Source organism: Lepidothrix coronata, unplaced genomic scaffold (genome assembly GCF_001604755.1).
Source record: "Lepidothrix coronata isolate B3197 unplaced genomic scaffold, Lepidothrix_coronata-1.0 Scaffold107, whole genome shotgun sequence".
Taxonomy (NCBI): Eukaryota; Metazoa; Chordata; class Aves; order Passeriformes; family Pipridae; genus Lepidothrix; species Lepidothrix coronata.
Genome location: NW_016690287.1, coordinates 121,796 through 129,940, shown reverse-complemented (window position 1 = coordinate 129,940; position 8,145 = coordinate 121,796).

The window sequence follows — 8,145 nt, the reverse complement described above, 5'->3', positions numbered from 1 at the left end:
AAAATCTACGTCTACTGTTTTATCCACCTGCTTGAAATATATCCCTTTGCTTAACTCTTTGGAAAAGCAGGAAATGTTTATTCAGGTCCCTTCATTAATACATTAGAGTTTTTAATATTAGGAGCAATGCCTCTAAGCCCTGAGAGGCAGAGTTTCCAACTCAGAAAGCTGGAAGTTGTTGTAGCAACTCTGTGTGTGTGTGTTGGTTTTCTTTATGTGCTTTTCGTGTTTGTGTTTGTTGTTTTTTTTTCATGGATAAGTGAGGGTTCTTGGCAAACAGTGTCAGAAAAAAGGTTTAATTTTCCACACTTAAAATACCTCAACCTGGCTCCTTTTCATTGCTGGTTTTGGCCCAGGCCAGGTGAGAGCCCTGCAGAGAGGCCTCAGCAGCAGCACAGGAAACTGTGGAACAGACACCCAGAATGGGAGTTTACCAGCATCAGGAGTTTCTTGCAAACATTAAACTCTTTCATATAATAGCATGAAAAGGATGGGAAACTGGGTGGGTCTGAAATGCTCTTTCAGACTAGAATGGATGCAAACAAACTAAAAGAAAAGTTGGAATCATCTGCATGATGAGCTCTGGGAGAGCAGGAATGAATCAAAACTTTGACAAGAATTTTAAGAAATTATCTTTTCCCCCCCCCACCAAAAGAAACACAGAGAAGGTGACATGCTATGAACTGCAAAATAAATGTACTATGTTCAGGGCTTGCACCACGGGTGGGAGAAAAAGCATGCAAAGAGAAGACAAGCCTTTCCTCCTTTGCTACTTTCTGTGCCTAAGGAAGCCAGGGAATTATTTTTGTCTTTTCTATTAGTGCACAGGAAAATAACTATATTGAATCTTTCCCACTTAGTAAAAAGTACTTGATGTCCAAAATCAATACAGGAATACTTCTGGAGCTAAGTATGCTTTGCTTAAGGTGTTTCTTTTTTTCTTCTTTCTTTTTTTTTTTTATCTCCACTTCAAGGCAAAGCTGAAAAACATTAAAAAAAAGTGTTTTTCTAAGTCTGTGTAGTACCATGAGCTTTATCTGAGTCAATGCAAAGCACAAGAAGGGCTCATTCAGTTTTTATGCAGTGTATGCTACCCCATGAATGTTACTGAAGTTTTATTCTGGAGCAGGACTACAGGCAATAAAATGTGTCACAGACATAATTCACAGAGACAAAAAAAATCTCAGACAGGTCATCCACTGGTGCAAATCCATTGACTGTGAATAACTTGACTTACCTGTTCAACCTCATTAGTGTTCATCTGAAACAATTTAAAAGATTAGCTCTTCTTTCTCAAGAATTTATAAAATTAATTTCTTGGTAAAGTGGCCATCTGTCACTCATTGTATTCAATGAAGCATAACAACAGACCTGATTTCACTTTTGAACATACATGTTTCCCTTCTAATAAAATTCTTATAACTTAAAAAATACCATTAATTTAGAGTATCAGTGTGAAATATGAAACACCTAGGACACCCTAGAGTTCTATGCAAGCCCACCCTGAGTGCCCTGTCAGATTAGGGTTGCAAACCTGAACAGGGGTGGACCACCATGTTCAACTTACTTCAAGGGTAAATGTCTTGTCTGCAGTCAGATCTCTCTAGTCTTTCAAAAAGTAAATGACAAAATTTTTAGTTGCATTCATCTAAAATCTTTGTTATCAATTATTTTAAAAGATACCTGCAGTAATAGCACTAGTTAGTTGTTTTAATGTTCCTTCTCATGCCTGCTTTCTGAAATTCCTTACTTACACGCACATTAAGTACCTGCAAGTATTTACTTGCAAAAGCTTCTTAGTTTCCAATTATTCATACTATTCTTCTTTTTTTTTTCTTTCCTCTTGAAAACAGCTTTTGAAGCAGAATTCAATAGCTGACTCATTTCTGAATCATCATTAATTTCAGCCCACTAGTCTTTTTTTAGTCCTCATTTTAATACACGGGATTTAAAGTTGTTTATTGTTTTCATTGCCTTCAGGAATGCATTTGGGTTGGTTAAAAAGAAGCATTATGGAGGGTAAGAAATGCTTTTGCCATCCAGGTCTCATAAATGCTCTTATTCCAGTCCTGTTTGACAAATCCACAAGGGATATAAGGAATTCAACAGCTAGTCCTTAAGGTCATCCAAGCATTAGCAGGTCTGGAAGTCCTGCCATTGGGTGAGTTGTCATTATCTCTATATCCATGATGCTACTGGAGAAGGGATGCACTTTGCAGTTAATTTGAACTTGGAATAGATGTCAATATTGGCATTCACTGGAAAGCAGCAGCAGACAATGTATTAAACAAGTATGCTCCTGCTGATCCTATAAAGCTTTGAGAGGGCTGAAGGTTCAAATGAATGAAAAATTGCTGAACAAAGTTACCTTAGTAGCAGGTACTTATGGAAAAATGTGTCAAATTAATGTACTACCTAAATGATTTTATCTCCTAAACCACCTGAATTGGTGAAAAGTTATCAGAATACAGAGCAGAGAGTACACGTGGGAAGTCTTTGCAAGACTTGTTATATTGAAAGTTGAATTAAGAGGGAAAAGAAAAAAGAAAAAAGACACAGAAATACAAGCAACAGGATTGATTACAGTAACCAGGCCAAATTGGTCCAACATCTGGTATCAACAACAAAAATCTGCAAATAATCCAGCCCAGTTGATCCAAAAAGGGGGACCTCTGGCTTGAGACCGCATGCAGGGCTAGGGTTGTTTGTGTTGGTGCTGGAGTGAGTCCCTGCACTTACAACTTGAAATCGAAAGAGAAAATCCTGTTAAGGAATTACTCCCCTTCTTGCAATCACCTCTTTCCAAGTTGCTGTAACTTACCCTCTACAGTGAGAGCTCAAGGCCCAGCATTAACTATTTTTGTTCCTTTCTGGCACCTCAGATTTTCTCTCAGATGAAGTCTTCTGGAATCCACAGAAATAAATGGAAATCAGGGTATTTCCACCACACTTTCCATTAGTATCTGCAGGTTTTAGGTTGGTCTCCATCAACATTATGGAGGCAGAGGAGAACAGAGGAAAACTGAGCTGGAAGTAACATTATATTACACACGAACAATTGAATGATCTAACAGGAGAAGAAGTGTTCCTCACCTTCCAAAATTTTGCTAGAGGATCTGTTATCCTCACACATGAACTCAAGGGAGTAATTTTTTTGTCACACTAAAGTAGAACAGACTATCTTGGAGCTTAGGATGTCTGCATTCACTTCCTTACTCTGTTACAGTCTTATTTCTTTGGTCAAGAAATACAAGATTGGGAATCCTAAGTAAAATAGCATTTTCACAAGCACTTACAAACCAAGTTTACAAGCCAAACTTCTAAGTCAAAATTTTGTCTCTCACTTTACTCTGTAATTGCACATCAACAGCTGCAAGGCCCAAAAAATTTAAATCATGTTCAATAATGAAACAGGACCATGAAAGTGCTTTGAAAACTTCCATTTGAATGAGCTGGATGACAGTAAACACACAAGAAAGGAAGAGATTCAGGAGATATTTCATGTTTTAGAGATACAGCTCCAAAACAAGGATGTTAAGTTCTTTACTAACAGTGAAGTTTTTCCTTCATTCTGGACAAGCTTTCCATGTCTGGAAAATGAAATCATTGTTTGTGAGGACTTTGGAAACATTCCTTTATCTGAATTTACCGCGCTTTCATTTCTTGATACAAGAGTAATCTTTGCCTGGAGATAACCATTGTGCCACTGCAAGTTAAGCTTTAATTCATTTAGCTTCAAATGACAGTAGTTATGAACACACCTTTGCCTTCTGGTTTTCAGCACAGGGCTTTGGCTTTTGGTCCACACATTTTCCCAGAAACTGTAGCAAGTTTGTACAGACCGTGTTAAACTGTCTTCAGCACCGTAACAGGTGGCAGGTGGATTCAGTAGGATCACAGCTCACTCAGCTGGGATCATACCTTTGACTGCAGTGTAAACTTCCTCTTTTTTGTATATTGATTTATAACTTTATAACCAAACCATTTGTCCAATTCAAAATAAGGTCATGTATTCACGGCCTAAAGCAAAAACGAGATTGGAACGGTCAGGGATCAGTAAACATTCATTGTCTTCAGAAAGGTTGAACCTATTTGTGTGCTGGGTCTGAAATGACACTTCAAAAAATCCTGGAAATTAAAAGTTAAAATGGTTTTTGAGTTCTCCTGATTTATTTTATATTTTTTTTAAAAAAAGCTTTATTCAGTGAGCCTTGTACTAGAGTTTTTGAGACTGATGAGTACCAGTGCTTTTAAACTCAAAATTGTTACCCAAATCATCTAAAGTAGGATACCCAAAAATGAAACTCTTCCTCTAAACTCATTATCATCTTTTGAATATGCAGATCTATATTTTTAAGCATTGATGGGAAACTTTTTCACAGTCTCCCAAAGCCATATTTACTGAATTCTCCTCTTCATTTGCAATTTTATTCATGTGCTGACGTGCTTCTCTCTGCAAACCAGGTATCGTGATGAGCCATTCTCCAACTGATATAATATTATATTTGAATCATATATATGATTCATACCTTCTTCTGGCTATGAAGAGTAAAATTCTGTATAGAAATCAATCTATCTGTTACATTTAGGAAATGGTTTTCTCATCCATGCACCTGCAGCTTTTAAAAAATTGTTGGAGCAATCGATACAGAAAACCTGGCAAGACCTCTTAGATATTTCAGACCACATTATCATTATCATTATTATGACCTGTTATTAACACTGGAGTAATATTTCAGGTTTCATTGGCCTTGTTAGTTAAGCCAGGACTGGAGCACAAACTCTGTGATTATGTACATTGCTAACACATGTTGTCCCTTGCTCTAAGGAGAGACTGAGGGTGTCTGGCTTCTGGGGAAGGAAATGCCAGCAGGGATGGGACCAGCTCACCCTGAAGCTTTGCTCTGCAAAGCCATTCAGACACAACCAGCTCCAGCCGTGACTCACAGCTGTGGCAGCCCATGGGATTCAAGGAAGAGGACCAGCACATTTGGACAGAGTTGTGGTGTCCCACTGTTCATCATGAATCATTGGCCCTACACTCCACTAGTCATTTATGGGTTTTGCAGATAACAAGAGCACTCATTCATTTATGCAGCAATCTCTCCTATTGAGAAACATGAAATTCCTCTGATGATTTCTTACCTGGTGATTTTAGAGAAGAAAATGCTGCATTTTTTTTTTTTTAAATGCCTTATAGTGCAACACAGCAGAGGAGATGAATTATTTAGGTTTGACGGTCACTGACTCAGAATGTCTCTGGTTTAAGATGCAGATCTGTTATAATAATTTTAGAAATACTTCTCAGGTGTTTTCTCCTGTATCATGTAATTCTTTTTCTGACCAGATCTCAAGGATTCCATGAGAATATTTTGTCTCCACCTGTATTTCTCTTGTAACAATTACTGCATTGCCATGCTTTTAAGTTTGCTGCACTGATCTGCTGAAATCTGCTGACCTGTTGCTTCCTGGTAGTCTTAATCACTCAAGGCTTATTACTTAGTTTTTCACTAAAAGTGGTAATCACATTATAGCATGTTTAGAAGACCTAACTAAAAAACACTGGAAAATAATCCCAGGCTTTCTGCTGCCAGACCCACACCTAAACCATTAAGCTATTTGCCAGAGGTGCCTAAAAAGCAGTCTTTTGGGCACAGGTAGGCCAGGCAGGAGCTTTCCCAGCACAGGACAGGGGTGGGTGGCTGTGTAGGAAGCTCTTGCTTAACCATCAGCTTCATCCTCTCAGGCATTCCAATCTTTCGGGGTGTCTCCTCTGTTCCACCTACTCTGGTGGAGGACAACCCTCCGCCTCAAGGGGCTCACTCTGCAGAGGAGGGACAAGCTCCAGGAATAGAAGTAGGACCATAAATGCAGTGATATCATGGTTAGTCTCAGAGGAGACCAAATTTACCACACATCCAATGCACAACCTGTCTGAACCCACACGATAACTCTACTGTGGTGTGTTTGGTTGGCTTAAAAAGGTCGTGATTGCACAAGGCAGAAACTGTGTCCCAACTTTCTTAACCTGAGACTGTAACACAAGACTTTCAGACCTAAGCTAAGGGCTGCCATCTCTTGCAGGTGGTTGCTGGTGCATTAGGTGGGGCTCAGGCTCAAGGGTCCACCCTGTCCATAATGAAGACCTGGCCAAAGAGCTGGGCAAAGACCTCAGGACACGTAGAGCAGGCACGGATGTTCCCCATGGCCACTCTTCCCTCTTAGTATCAATGGCTATGCACAAACAGATGATTTACCTTCTCTAAAAAACAGACTCTGCCCTTACAGACCACTTTCATGTTAGTGCAGAGGGGTCTCATGAGTCTGCTCAGAATTCAGGTGCAACATTTTTTTTTTTTTTTAATTCTTGGCCAATTCGAGCTGATTTTGTTATATTTCAGTAGTTCAGAATAAAAAGATGAATTAATTAGAAAGTAAGAGATACGAGTAACACTGGAGTAAAAAAAAAACAAACAAACCAACCACCCCTGTGATTTTGATCTATATTAACAGCTTCATCTAGAAAGAACTTTCAGCATATTCCAAACTAAAGGTAGGCAAAACAACAGCACATTTCAGAGTGAAAACTGGTAGACTAAACCTAATGTAGCCTTTATCCTGTATTACAAAAACATTTGAAAGGCTTTAAATTTGACTACCTGAAGTATTTTCTGTTTATTCTGCAACACTCTGTTCCCAACTTATTTTTGTGCCAGGATAGACAGGGATTGTTGATAATGGGGACACAAAACCCATAGGAGGGTTTGTTCTTTATAGGGTACATGATCCTAATCCATACAGAAAACTGTGGGTTTAGGGATGCTGTTTTTTTCTCTTTTATAAACAACTAGAAAACATCATAAAAACAGGTAGTCATAGGTCATTATGTCTACTTGATTATATATCTAAAAGCAAAGAAATGCCAAATAGTTGAGCTGTCTCCTGTATTCCATAGTTATTCTGACAGAAGGACTTTGATAATGCCATTAAAGGTCTTTTTGGTAGCCTCAAACAAGAGTTGGGTAAACACGAGGCTCATGCCCTTAAACCTCCCACAGTCTGATGAAAATTCACTGGTTTTCCTGTTTGTTCAGTGATGCCAGTGGAGTTACCATGATTTATGGCCCACCAAGTTGTCTGTAATGATCCCATAAACTACATGGTTTGTTGTCTGTATTCAAAGGCATGCCTGGCTTGGTGTAGTTGCAAATTTGCCTCCAAAACAGCTTTCCTAGTTAACAAGTTCTCTTACCAGCTTAGAAGACAACAGGTTTCTCTTCCTTCCTGGGGGATTTTCCCAGTGATGGAGCTCAGAGATGTCAGAGCACGCTGGCACAGCTATCACCCAGGACAAAGACATCAGTTTTGACCCCTGAGTCAGTAATGTGGCTTTGTAATCAGACCAGATCCCCTCTGCCTCTCAGTTTGGTGAAAGCCTTGCCTTTGGAGCAGGAGGAATTGGAAGGGAGAACGTCTTTACTTCTTCTCTATTGTGAGAAGCAGGGGGATAAAAAGCTTTTGGAAAATGCCACTCAGTTGACCACTTATTTCAGTTTTTGCATATTCTGTGCTAACTGCTTGTTGAAAAAAAATTATTCCCTTAAATAAACTTCTACCTGCTGCTCACAGGGGAGTCCTTAGATATGCAATCAAGAAACAGTATATGTTGGAAACAGGGAAATGATACAGCTCTGGAATTGGCAGTATCCTGAGCCAGAGATTCATTCAATACCACCAGTAGCAGTGGTTTTTGCTGTTATTGATTTGGGACTGTTATGAAGAATGATATTAATTCTTATTTGTATGGAAAAGCTGGCTTTACTAAGTTGGACCTGGGGTAGATATCTGGACATGAATCATCAGATCTGACCAGAATCTCATTTCCAGTCTGACATCAATTATCAACACACCTTTGATAAAACATTACCCTCTGGGAAAATCAAGATTGCTCTCATAAAAACAACAACAACAACAACAAGTAATATAAAAAACCAGTGTGCAGAAATAAATACCCAAACAACAGAAATAAAAGGGAAATGATGTTAGTATGAGTCAGCTGACTGAGTCTATACGTCTAGCACAGATCAGGAGTGTTTCCAGAACTGCTAATGTATTTATTCAATGTTAAAACACTGTTTATAGAAG